The sequence below is a fragment of the Cervus canadensis genome, chromosome 1 (genome assembly GCF_019320065.1).
Source record: "Cervus canadensis isolate Bull #8, Minnesota chromosome 1, ASM1932006v1, whole genome shotgun sequence".
In the NCBI taxonomy this organism is placed as follows: domain Eukaryota; kingdom Metazoa; phylum Chordata; class Mammalia; order Artiodactyla; family Cervidae; genus Cervus; species Cervus canadensis.
This window is the reverse complement of record NC_057386.1, coordinates 73,778,452-73,792,885: the sequence shown is the minus strand read 5'-3', so window position 1 is coordinate 73,792,885 and position 14,434 is coordinate 73,778,452. Positions and strand designations below refer to the sequence as shown.

General features: G+C 37.5%; 1 protein-coding gene across 6 annotated transcripts in view; it reads right to left on the bottom strand.

The window, feature by feature from the left end:
• Positions 1-14,434, bottom strand: part of INPP4B (inositol polyphosphate-4-phosphatase type II B) — an 885,859-nt gene that overhangs the window by 731,453 nt on the left and 139,972 nt on the right. For all 6 annotated transcript variants that reach the window (XM_043485578.1, XM_043485574.1, XM_043485541.1 and 3 more), the window contains exon 2: positions 8,728-8,790. The gene's annotated coding sequence lies outside the window, so the exon portion shown is untranslated. The remainder of the gene's footprint in view (positions 1-8,727; positions 8,791-14,434) is intronic.

The window sequence follows — 14,434 nt, the reverse complement described above, 5'->3', positions numbered from 1 at the left end:
ATTCATTTAAACAGCTTCAAGCAAAACTCCTTCTCAAGTTGTAACTTCTCTTTTGAACTCAGCACATTTCCATTTCTAATTGATTTTTGCACTTGCATGTTCTGCTATCTCCTTGTCGTCAATTAAATGTGGATTCATTGCCTCCCTGGACATCATGCATCAAACATGTGTAAGGTGTTATGTGATTACTCAGGGTAGTAAATCTCCTAATTCAGTTCTTTGTACATAAAAAAAGCAGGAATGAAAGATAACTTTGCTATTATTCTTGTTCTCCATTTTGTTTGGGTTTTTTTGGGCCATGCTGCATGGCATATGGGATCCTAGTTCCCTGACCAGGGTTCAAACCCATAGCCCTGCATCAGAAGTGCAGAGTCCTAATCACTGGATTGCCAGGGAAGTCCCTCCAATTGTGTCTTCATAATATCCCTTGGTATGGCTATGGCAAGTATTATTATCTTACTTTTTGATGAGGAAAATAATATATCAAGTTGTACAGATCATCAAATATAAAAATACTGACAGGTAGGCAGGTAAAATTGCAAATATGTGCCAATGAGATTAATAATCATTGTATGAAGAATGATAAGTATTCAGACCAAATTTTATGGAAGCAAATTTTGGGACTGACTTGATAGAGTTGATATATAGTAGCTAATATATATAAGTTAATATTAATAAGCTAATATTAACATTAACTCAATTATTTAAGTATTCTTTCATAGTTTTGTAGAAGAAACCAATATGAGATCTCCCATGGGTTAAACAGCCTGCATTAGGTCAGGGAGCAACAAGCTAATAAACCACCTATCTGGGATTTGAATACAAACCAGGCCAACTGGCTCCTGAAAAGTGTCCCTACTACATTATTCTCTCTGAAATTAATAAGAAGTTGGGAGGGGAGAAAAATGTAAGAGCAAATGCAAAGTCATCCAGGTAGAAAAAAGTCAATCATACACAGGCCTGTGTTCAAGCAGGTTGCATGGGCTAGGAGACCACACCTGGAAGAGGAATCGGATGGAAAGGAGGTTGGAAGAATCTGGGATGCACCAGCAGCGAAGTGGTCCTTCTTTTGTCTTTAAACAGCTTTATTCTATGCATTTATTTACTGGCCTCACAGAGTGGTGGCATGCAAGACCTTAGTTCCTCAACCAAGGATTAAACCCATACTCCTGGCGCTGGGAGCACAGAGCCTTCACCACTGGACTGCCAGGGAAGTCCTGAAGTGGTCTTTGAATGTCAGGCTGAGTTGTTTGGGTTTCTGGAACTGCCCAAAGGGAACCTGACCTTCTGTCTGCTTTAACTTGATCTGTGACAACACGCAGGCAAATGAACATGCTGAGGAGAAATGCACCAGCGGCGCTGGAAGAGGCGGGGGTTAGTTTCTTAATCCGGAGCTGTAACAGTCTGCGTGAAACTGTCAGCATCTCCACCTCAAAAGACTTCACATACATCTGAGTCACTGAACTATTCCCAAAGGTGAAGAAAGGGACAGATTGAAGACAGACGCCCCAGTCACATGCCATCCCTGACTCCCTGATGGAGGGGTAAGTACTGCAAGTGCGGAATGTACTGTAATGGTGGAGCAAGCCGTGTGCTTCTGCACCAGGTTCAACGTTGCAAGTGCTTTAACTGAATATCTGGCTAGTAGCATACCTTCCGTGTATCAACAGCACCTACTCCATGTGAAGAAATTACATGGGTCAAGTAACAGCAGCATGATTTCATATGCTTGCCCCATCACCTACAAGCATAACTAGAGTAACAACCACATGCTTGGGGGAAAACCTGGGTTAAGTCTTTTTCACTGGTAGTTCTAAAATAGGAATGTAACAAGAAACTTGCTGATAATCTCTTAAACCAATAGTTCTCAAATATAACAACTTCAATATGAAAGGAATTATTTCCTCAGCCTATGGACTAGTCAAGTTAGCCCCCTCACTGAACCAACTAAAGATTTTTTAAATCTTAGAAGTGATAAGGGTGTTTCATCTATATTAGTATTTTCTTTGATAAAACTGGCTTCAGGAAAGGAAATGTTTTCACAGTTCTCTTTTCCAACTTTTGCTAAGGTGTTTTTTAAAATGCTCTGAAAGCAGAATTTTTCCAAAAAAGTTGTTCCAAATGGGAATTGTTGTACCAAATAATCATTTAAAAATCTACTTCAAAAAAAAAAAAAAAAAAATCTACTTCATGCTTGGTCAACTCATAGCCAATCACCTAAGACTGAATTTCAACTGATAACTAAAATTCAACAGATTATTCTGAATCTTCCTGGTAATGTGAATCTCATTTCACCAAATAATAACTGCATTATTTAAAATAATGAATATGTAATAGTATCTACTGAACACTGGCCCATACTATAATTTATAGTTAATGGCTGGAAAAAAGAATATTTGTGATACTGTAAACTGCTATCTTAAGGATTCAGCAATCATATGTATTATAATTCATGAAAAATAGCATATAGCATTCTTTTCATATTTCTAGATTGTCTTTGTCAACTGGTGAGCAAACACGCATAATGCTCTTTCAGTTCAGTTCAGTTCAGTCGCTCAGTCGTGTCCGACTCTTTGCCACTGAACTGAACTGAACTGGAAGAGTATTATGGGTGTTTGGCATCTATCAAAATGTTCTGAGTATCTTGCAATAAAAGAGCGCAGATCCAGGAAAGTTTAGACATTACTAAGGAAGCAGTGCACAGATGTGGATGCTGAAAAATTAATACCACACCATCTTCTGATAGGTTGTAGCTCCAAAACTGCTCCTACACAAACAGAATGAAACATGCCAGAGCACAAACACCCATGCCATCGCAGCGTAAATGAGTCATAAGGCGTTAAAGCAGAAATGTCCAGCTCTGGCATCAGGTCCAACGTCTGACAAATTCCTCAGCCTCACACATGTGTCTTCATGCCACCTTGTTGGTTGAGAGAATACCAGAAGCAAAAGTAACCTGCCCAAGTAGCATATGTTGAGGCATATAGATGTAATCTAGAAAAATGGTACTGATGAACCTATGTTCAGGGCAGGAACAGAGACACAGATGCAGAGGATGAACTCATGGACACGGTGGGGTAAGGGAAAGGGTAGGGCGAATTGAGAGAATAGCACTGACATGTGTCATGTGTAAAATAGGTAACTAGCGGGAAGCTGTCGTGTAGCACAGGGAACTCAGCCTGGGGCTTTCTGATGACCTAGAGGGCTGGGATGAGGGGGAGGGGGGCTCCAGGGGAGGGGGGCTCAAGGGGAGGGGGCGTGTGTGTGTGTGTGTATCTGATTCACATTGCTGTGCAGCAGAAACCAATACAACAGTGTAAAGCAATTCTCTTCCAATTAAAAATACATTTAAAAAAAAAAAGAAAAAAAGGTAACCTGTCACATGTGAACAAAAACTAGTTGAAAAATAATGTTTAAATGTTATACAGTGTTTTATCTTCCTCACATCTCAAAATATTTTTTAAACTTGCAAAATGAATATTTACTATTCTCAGATAAGATGTTCTAATCAGGTACCAATTTTGTTACAATTTAAGGCCACAGGAACCCTAGGAGGTTGCTGCTGACATCTAGCGGTGTAATTTTTAAATGCTTTAAAAACATACATCCAGAGAAAGAAAGGGACAAACATACTCCTACATGAAAAAAAAAAACCAAAAAAGAGAAAATGTTAGTCGCTCAGTCATGTCTGACTCTTTGCGACACCATGGACTGCAGCCCACCAGACTCCTCTGGCCATGGAATTCTCCAGGCAAGAATACTGGAGTGGATTTCCAATTCAGTCATCAAATCAGTGAACACAGTAGATAAATATTAAGTTGACTGAGGTGGCAAATTATAATATGACTTTTTTCCCAATTGATTTTGATGTAAGATATGCAATAGGTAGTGTCCTTATGGACCTGTGTTTTGCTCTTAGGCAAAAGTGCCCTCACTGAGTAGCTTGGGTTCGAGTTTCTCCAGTGGCATGTGCAAAGTGGCACAGAGCTGATAGGTAATTGAATTTGTGCAACCTCTGAATTAGGCAGCCTCCCTTTGATGAAGGAAACGTATTTCAACAGTTGAAAATTATTTGCTTTATAAATTAGAATATTTGATTTTATGTATTATTCACATTGAAAAGATATCATAAAGGGAGAGAAAGTTCTTAAGTTAGTCCTGATTAATATAAAACACTGCTAAATTATAATCCTCATAGTACAAAGGAATCTTTGAGCCTTTTTTTTAATTGGAGGGTAACTGCTTTACAACGGTATGTTAGTTTCTGCTGTACAACATGAATCAGCTATGCATATACCCTCCCTCTTGAACCTTTTAAATATTCTTTCAATGAGTATCTTAGAGATGCAAGAATTTCACTTCTTCAAAGCCAGTCTACTTCACTCACAAGTGGGAATAAAAGTGGGCCACAGAAGAACCTTCTTTCACAATCACACCAAAGGATAAGAAAGTCCCATGTCAGTGTGTACCTTTACACAAAATAAAAAAGTTGTATAATGTACGTATACATACATGCATAAATACATGCACACAAGGGAGCTATTATATAGCAATATTCATAAATCAGTGACAGTGTGACAGATAGTGTATCTAGGTTACTTGACAGAGTAAATATGGGTTAAGGAAGAGAAATAGTTGTAGCATGATGAGGAACTCAGAAGGCTCCATAAAGAGCAGTTTTAAGGTTATACAGGCTTTGGAATAAGGAAGAAAGAAGACTGGGCATTTCAAATGGCATTTCCAGCATAAGGAAAGACAGGAATGTTTAGGGTATAGCGTGGAGGAAGAGAGAAACAATCACGGTAAGAAACATAGGTGGGGAAACAATGCAAGAATGTGAACATTCATAGAAGACAATTCTATGGTTTCTATAGGCCTTCCCTGGCGGCTCAGCAGTAAAGAATCCACCTGCCAATGCAGGAGACCTGGGTTTGATCTCTGAGTTGGGAAGACGCCTCAGAGAAAGAAATGGCAACCCACTCCAGTATTCTTGCCTGGAAAATCCCATAGACAGACAAGCTTGGTGAGCTTCAGTCCATGGGGTCTCAAAGAGTCAGACATAGCAAGTGAACAATAATAACAAATGGCTTCTATATGACTATTCCATTAACACTATACATGGGCGTTTTCTTTAGTTTAAAAAAGATAGAGTATCTGCTGAATCTAATTCTCAGAAGAGTAAAGAGTACCAAGAACTTCAGCAAATAACAAAACTCATTTTTAAGAAAAGGTAAATTCATAGAAATTATCATCTCTTCCTTATGTAAATTCACCTTTCAGAATTACTTTTTAATCACTTCTCCATGAAGGTGTTCAATGATTTATTCTTTGACTTTCAGTTTAAATTCTCTTCAGGAGGTGACTGTCTGATGTTACAGTTCTATTTCTGTAAAGCACTGTGTCTATTGTCCATGCATTAGTCAAAGCATCACAACAATTACATCACCACTTTCATCACACATGTAGAGGTATTTCGAACTTTCATTGTGATTCATGGCCTTTAACTGATTGATCAACCTGCAAATCTGATGCTTTACTTGCCATTGTTACTTAACAGTAGTTTGCAATAAATAATATAAAATATAATTGTAATAAGCTCTTAAAATATCAAAAGAATTTTATCCTTTAAAAAATGTCAACATGTATTATATCAACAGAATGTTCTATTCTACAGCCAATAATAATAGACCACAATGAAACCAATCTCTAAGCAATATATTTATCACTTATTTCTTAGTGCCCTAGAGCATAAATAATGCTGTACACTAGCCTTTTGATAGTTTATTTTTGATTCTCAAAAAAATGCATTTATATTAAGCCAAGATTTCAACCTATTTATAGACAATAGAGTACATCAAAAAATTGCTGAGTCCTTAATATCCCATTTCACTTTCCCATAGGGAAGTTAAATGTATATGAGACTAACATTTAATATTCCTACATAATATAAATAAATTATAAGCATCAAATTTTCCTAACTGAAACTCAGTCTATTTTGAGGACATGTAAGCCTGTTTAAAATGGAACAGAATAACAGTCTTTATTTTTGTGCATAATCTCACTAGGTATAGAGAAGGGTATTTTAACCTGACTAGGTAAAGTTGTCTCTATTTGGGAATTAAGAACATTGTAACCAACAGACATCTGAGACTTTAATAATAAAACACTACATGAAAAGTTACTTTTAAACCCTTTTTTTAAAAGTCAAATGTAGAACTTTCAGGTATTTGCACACACAAAAGTGCCTGCCAGCCCAATAGATTGCTCTCCAAGCCCCATTGCCAGAGTTAATGGTACTCAAAATGAGTGTGTTAGTCATCACGCGCAACTGAGAAAAGTTGAATGGCCCCATTTGTCCAAAAATAACAGCTTTACTAATATGCCTTGAACTTGTACTATTTAAACATTGAAATTGAAACGCATATATCCCATTTAGGATAATAGAGACAGAGCATCAGAACATTACCACTCTTTGCCTTATTAACAGGAATTTTTTATCAAGTTGCAAACACCTGTATTTCAATGGGTCCAAAGGACCAACCTAGTAAGGCGATGACATGAACACCATTTCTCCCACCCTAGTTTCTCCTTCACACCCCACTCCCAGCCTCCACACAAACACCAGTATCCTATAGCATAATCTCTTTGGGAGCATTATCAGAGCAAAGTACTTGGACTGCCAACATACAGAACTGGTCCAATTTTATTTGCACATTGGGAAGAAGCAAATTTTGTTACTCCAGGTACACAATGCTGGACATTCTGCCACATTAATGGGAATTTCCCTCCTTCGCCTCACCTTTTTCTTGATTACATTCAGTTTGAAGTAAGTTTATCCCTATCTTAAATAAATGAAATAAAAGTCTAATAAGATTGAATGTATTAGTATATACATACCTTTGGAAAAAAGAAACATTTCACATGAGTGCATCCTGGGTAGTCTGTGCATCCTCTCTTCATCCTTATTTTCATTATAAAGGGCGTGGACCCTTGACCCTCTTCATTATCTCCATCTCAGCGTGTTTCCTTCTCTGTCTCACTGTGTCATCTTCCACTAATGCCCTCTCAGTCAGCAGTTTTCTACCCTCCATGTCCCTATGCTTATATCACAGTGCTCAGCTTCAACCACTTCTATATACTGTCTAGATATCAATTTTTATTATAATGCTCTTCTTGAGGAGTCACAGTTAATATTTTTGATAAAGCAAAACTTCAACTGATTTCATTAGCCATTAAAAAATACCTTACAGTTTGATTTAACACTTTAGTATAGAGTGCCTACAATCACAAATCTCCATTAGAGGAGAGAAGCTACTTCCTTAAAGAGTTTATGCCTCCCTTGAAGCATTAACTAAAGCCAGAAATAAACAGAAACACCCCAGTTTGTAATTCAAACTAGCAATTTATTTTTGCTCCACTGCAAATTAAAGTTCAGAGCCTAGTTTTTGGCTGATGTCCATTCAATTCAAAGGCTTCCTTTGTTTCAGCACTCATTTTTTTTTTAGGAATTCATCAATTTGTCAAAAACAGAGCCCAATTGGTTCCAATTAGTAGGCAGCCTATTATACATTTCAACAAATCCAGTATGTCTGTTCATATATGTAAAGTGACATCATATCTTCACAGTTATATAAGCAGATAATACAGATAGATGACTTTAGTTCCCATCATAATTCTAACCTTCTCAACACTTTCTAGTAAAAATTCTTTTGAGACAGGAGTTTTATTCATGAAACATACATTTTATACATGCATCTATGCTCTGCTTTGTTTATGCATATATGTCATTAGAATATTTGCCTGAGCGTTCACATTCTAGGGCCCACGTATGTAAATAAATCACACTCAGTTGGAAAATTTAGCAACTAAACATGCAATCTGTTGAGTATAATCAGGCATGCTATTCAACAACTGCATGATATAATTCAGTCTTTCCGAAGAAAATATATGCTTTGCATAAGAGTGTCTCCATCAAACTCAATGAAGTTTTTCCAGGAATTTGTACTAAAATTTTTTTGCCTATTCCAGAAACAATATATTAAACCATCTGACTAGTGCTTAAAGAAAAAGAAAATCTTGTAAAATATTTACTAATTCTCATTGTCCATTATTTGTAAATATGATACACTAATTGGAGTTATTTCCAAACAAATAGAGTACAACAGCAGTCCCCGATCTCTTTGGCACCAGGGACCAAAGATTTTGTGGAAGACAATTTTTCCCATGGAGGGCGGGAGTGGTTTGGGGATGATTCGAGGGCATTATATTTATTGTGCTCCTATGAGAATCTAATGCTGCCACTCATCTGACAGGAAGTGGAGCTCAGGCAGTAATGCGGGTGATGGGGAGCGACTTTGCTAATTTGCCCACCACTTACTCCCGCTGTGCAGCCTGGTTCTGAACAGGCCACAGACCAGCATCTGTCCATGGCCCAGGGCTTGGGGACAGTCAAGATCCTACCCACCCATTTAAACAAATCCAAGTATAGTGTCAGAAAATTAATCATTATCCACAATGCATTAAGCTAATATATATTTTAAAATTTACCATCTACTTCCTCAACATGATGATCATCAAAAATCATTCCTTCTACTTTTCAGATAATGATTTACTTTTCTGATTGATTATCCAATAGCTAAACCAAGGAATCAAGAAAAAACCAACTAGTTGAATGCATCAGTGTTAAACAGACTGAAAAAATATGTGTCAATTCAAAATAAGCATTACCTTGTTCTGATTTTTCATGAAGTATAGCAAATCTCTTGCCAGGCAACACCATTTCTTTGGGTTCTATGGGCAAAAAGAAGAGAGATTAATAAAAACAACCTTTCTTTTCACTCTATAAATGCTTAAAGAAGATTTATTAGTAATAAAGGTCAGAGAAGAAAATCATTTAACAAAATATTCAGCTCCATTCAGCAGCTGCCTTGGGAACCACTTGCTTTAAATGCCAAGTAATTTCCCCAAAGGTCCCCTCTCCCCTGCAGCTGAGAGCATGGGTGATGCTGCAGATCCTCAGCCCTGTTTTCTTTGCCTGCCTCTCTTTTCTCACATGGGAACAAGACCAGCACTCCAACAAGGAAAAGCAATAGCTTCAATCATTTCTAAAGATAAGATGTAATCCATGTTGAGACAGAACATTTACTTGGAACATAACAGACTGAAACGGAATTTGCAATTATCTAAACTTAGTTTCCTCCCTCCCCTAGTGAGGAGGGCTTTTAAAATGTTCACACAAGTTTGGGTGTTTTCCTATTATGCCTTTCCACAAAAATGATAAAGCGAGATATTGTTGGGATGACTCAGTAAATAATTGCAGATTGCCCTCCTTATGAGCCGCAATTTCAGGGTTTTTCTATGCTGCTCCGAGAAGGAAAGTACTTGATAGGAGTCAAAAGTTATGAAAATATATCTTATTCCCTCCCTTAGCATATAACCATCTTGAGGAGTGTCCCATAAAAGATTTTATTGCATCATTATCTGAATGTTCAGATTGCAGGATAAGAAATTCAAGTCTGAGCAATAGTTCTCCAAAAAGAACTGTCACATAGGTAAGAATTTTAAAATCTCGCCTTAAGAAAGTTATTTGAAGAAACATTAACAGTTAAAAGCAATGTTGATTAATTGACTGTAACAGTCATTAGAAGAACAATCATATAATTGCAATCACCACATCTTACTAGCTGTGTGAATTTAGGGAAGGGAATGAAACTCTATAAACCTACTTTTCTCATCTGTAATATCGGAATGATAATTCTTCCTACTTCGTGGAATTGATAGATAAATAAACAAGACAAGTACATAGAAAAGACACAGACCTAATGAATGTTAGTCAATATAATTATGAACATCATTATTACTATTATTTTTTTCAGTAATTTTTATTAGTTGGAGGCTAATTACTTTACAATATTGTAGTGGTTTTTGCCATACATTGACAAGAATCAGCCATGGATTTACATGTGTTCCCCACCCTGAACCCCCCTCCCACCTCTCTCCCTATTCCATCCCTCTGGGTCATCCTAGTGCACCAGCCCCAAGCACTTATCTCATGCATCCAACCTGGACTGGCGATCTGTTTCACACTTGATAATATACATGTTTCATTGTTCTCCTTTTAAAAAAATCTTGCAACCCTTTTGAAAATCACTGCCCTAGTGAGCCACATGTTGGAATGATTAAAATCATACCATACTGGATAGTTTTTAATTTGTTGATTTATTAATCAGTCAATGAGGGCAAAGGAAATAGAGTTGTTTTAGGACTTTGGGCAGGTAAGGGAAAAAGATTAAATTGCATTTCAAGAGGATGAGTAAGCTGTCACTCCCCTGCAGTAGCTTCCCTTGACTTTGCTGAGGATTTTAATTTAAAGATGTCCTCCAAGAAACTGGGATACTTCAAGATTCACTTAAAGAAGCTGACCCTTGTCTACTCTTGTGAATACTCAATTCAATTCAAAAAAACACCATGTGAGGCCCTACTGCAATCAATACATTTTAGAGAAACCATTATAAACAAAAAGGACTCAAGAAAAACACTGTCAAGTGGAGGAAATTTGTAGACAATTATTTCAAGCAATTCATGAAAATACCATCATTAAACAGTATAAAATGTGCTGAAGCAGCAGAAAAAATTGAACAGATATTATGCAGTCAGGAAAGGGTAATTTTAAAAGCAATTATAAAATCATATGGTATCACTTATATGTGAAATCTAAAAAAAATGATACAAATGGTCTTATTTACAAAACAGAAACAGATTGACAGAGGAAACAAATTTATGGTTATCAAAGGGGAAGGTATGGGGGATAAATTAGGAGTTTGAGATTAACATATACACACTGCTATATATAAAATAGATAAACAAGGACTTACTGCACAGAGAACTCTATACAATAATCTGTAATAACCTATATGGGAAAGGAATCTAAAAAAGAATAGATATATGTATATTCACAACTAAATCACTTTGCTGTATACTGAAAACTAACACAACATTGTAAATCAACTAAATTCCAATATAAAATAAAAATCTGAGAAAGAATAATAATCTTTAAAAAATCAGTCTGAATAACTGAACTGATGTACACCGACTGACCATCAGTCCTACTTGGTCCACAAAATTTTTACAAGAGAGAAGGACTTGGAAAGACTGAGTCTGGCAGACAGATTAAGTGCAAATGTAAGTTAAGATGACATTATACAGAGTCGACACCAATCTAATATGACTGGTGTCCTTATAAGATGAGATACAAAAATATACACACAGACAGGAGAATACCACATGAAGACAAAGACACAGAGAGAGATGGCCATGTAACTAGGAAGGCAGAGATGTGCCTGCAATCCAAGGAATACAAGGATTGTAGGCAACAACTGAAGCTGAGAAAGTCATGGAACAAATGACCCTCTAGCACTTTTAGATACACCATTGCCCTACTGACTAGGTCCTATTGACTTTGGACTTCTAGCCTTCAGAACTGTGAGAGAATAAATGTTTCCTGCTCCAAGCCACCCAGATCATGGTAGTTTGTCCCAGCAGCCCCAGGAAATGAATGTAGCATCTTTTGAGCCAATAAGACAGGCCTTTATCCATACCCTGATCACTTGAGACTTAAAAAAAAACAAAAAAAAACATATTGATTCACCAAACATAGTCTCAATTTAGAAATCAGAATACCCAGCTACATACAGAAAGGTGACAAACTTTTATTTTTTTATCTTTTCTTTTTTCATTTAATTTTTAAGGGAGTAGGGCTTCCCTGGTGACTCAGTGGTAAACGATCTGCCTGCCAATACAGAGACATGGATTCAATCCCTGGTCTGGGAAGATCCCCATTCTACAGGGCAACTAAACCCATGTGCCACAATGATTGAACCTGCGTTCTAGAGCCTGGGAGCTGCAACTACTGAAGCCCCCAGGCCCTAGAGCCTCTGCTCTGCAACAAGAGAAGCCACTGCAATGAGAAGCCCACATACCACAACTAGAAAGTAGCACCTGCTTCCCACAACTCGAGAAAAGCCCACACAGGAATTAAGACCAAGCACAGCCAAAAACACATACATAAAATTGTAATTTTTATGGGAGTATAGTGGATGCACAATCTTGTGTTAGTTTCAGATGGACAGCAAAGTGAGTAAGTTACACATATACATATACCCACTCTTTCTTGGGTTCTTTTCCCATATATGTCATTACAGAGTATTGAGTAGAGTTCCCTGTGCTAAAATGTCTACCCAGCTATGCTATACAGTTGGTCCTTATTAGTTATCAATTTTATATATGGTAGTGAGTATATGACAATCCCAATCTTCCAATATTCCCCCCTACCCCCTGGTAACTATAAGTTTATTTTCTACAACTGTACCTCTATTTCTGTTTTGTAGATAAGTTCATTTTTACCCTTTTTAAAGATCCCACATATAAACAATATCATATGATTTGTGTCTTTCTCTAAATTGTCAAACCTCCATAGCTTGCTATAGTAGAAACCAACAGCCAGTGAAGAGGGTCCTCTATTGTTTCCGCAGGTCCTTCCTCCCCAGCCTTGGTTCCAAGGCCTCTGGAACATGGGAGTGGAGTGAAAGAGGGGAGCTGGGGAAAGAAGTGGTCAGTGGAAAAGGAAAATTAACTTTCTGGTCACTGACCTAAGAGGGCTAGCATCTACTTAAAGCTGATTCCTAACCAATGGATGCTTTTCCAGGTTCAGTGACTTATCCCCCTTCGCCAATCACTGGGGACCTTTCTTTCATCTGTACAACCCTTGACAGGAGTCATACATCTCACTTCATCACTTATGACATGCACAACTCCAAGTGACACCTTTAGCTTCTATCTGCTGAGACCAGTTCAGCCTTGGGACAGTCTTTGGCGACAGGACCCGGACAGCCTCAGGGTGACTCTCTCACATTCAAGGCTCACATCTGCTCCACAGGGAACTCTGCAATGAACCCCGGGGAAATGGGCTAACCCCTTTGCAGCATCTCTCGCTTGCTCTACCATGAGCTATTCACAAGCTCATTTCCTGGCCTTTAGAATCACCAGAAATCAGTACTGTCTCCACTGCCACTTCCAAAACTTCAAGGGGTACACATTCAACTCTCACTGAGTCTCCTCGATGTGTCTCTTTCTAGCACTAAGAGGGGAAATGTGGAAACGCTATTCAACCTACCTCCTTGTGGACATGTCTCCTGGAGCCTCAGCTCATATCAAAGAAATCTGCCTTTAATTTTCAGGTTCTCCACCCCTTTTGTATTAGGAATGTAGGGGTCCTCTAACCAGCTTGAGGGAATTTATACAAGGTAATGTGCCTCATATATCACTTTGGTGTCTGATAGCTATTGCCTTAAGAGTTCAAAATTTTCCAATTTTATTTCCTGTGATATTAGTTTTCGCAATTTGAGCTTTATAAGACCCGTAGGGGAAGCAGCTACATATTGCAAAATATGTTTACAGGAAATGCTACTCAAAGTTCTGTGGTGACCTCAATGGGAAGGAAATCTAAAAAGGAGTGGATATATGTATACATATGACTGATTCATTTTGCTATACAGCAGAAAATAACGCAACATTGTGAAGGAACTCTGATCCAATAAACAATTTAATTAAAAAAATGTCTACTGGATTTTTTTAAAGTTTCCTGAACATTCTGTGAATTTTACATTGTTCTTAAATATAACTTCTCCTATTCAGTCAGGCAAAGTGTCTTATGGCTCCCGTATTCTGTCCCATTTGCTTTCTCGATGTCTATTCCTTCTGCTGGTGGTTCAATTCTTTCTTTTCAGCATCTTCCAAAGTTACCACCCTACCAAAGACTTAATGCCAACTTCTCCAGAAAGTGATCCCCCAGGTACTTTGAACTCTGCTGATTTCTTCATTATTTGACCCTGTATAGCAATTATAATAAAGGCCTATAATTCATATTGCTTTCTTGGGTTGTCTTGTGTTCTCATGTCTTCCCAACTATATTTTAATTTCCTAAACGATTGTTAGGAACTTGCACCTCTTGTCTATTCCCTTCAGTGCTTAATTCAATATTCAGCACATGTGAAGGAGAGTCCTAATAAGTACACAGCCACTTGTCTGTATTAAATATCTATTTATAAATATTAAGAGAAGTAACTTCTGTAGCATAAGTATCTCACCAGGGTCTTTGACAGACGTTGCTTAACATCCTTACTGTTGCATAAAATTTAAAGAACATTTGAACAAATATGTCAGATAGGAAAGAGGCAGAGGGAGGTAATAAATGAGAGAGAATAAGGCCATCCTATAACAAAGATGCTATTATTTTGAAATAGATCTACATTAAAGATTTTGCATTTTTCTATGTCTGACTCCACCTTTCTACCACAGGTAGCATTTTCTCTACCTAAGGATTAGGAATGTCATAAATAAAAGGGTTACCCTGGTGGTGTTAGTGATAAAGAACCTG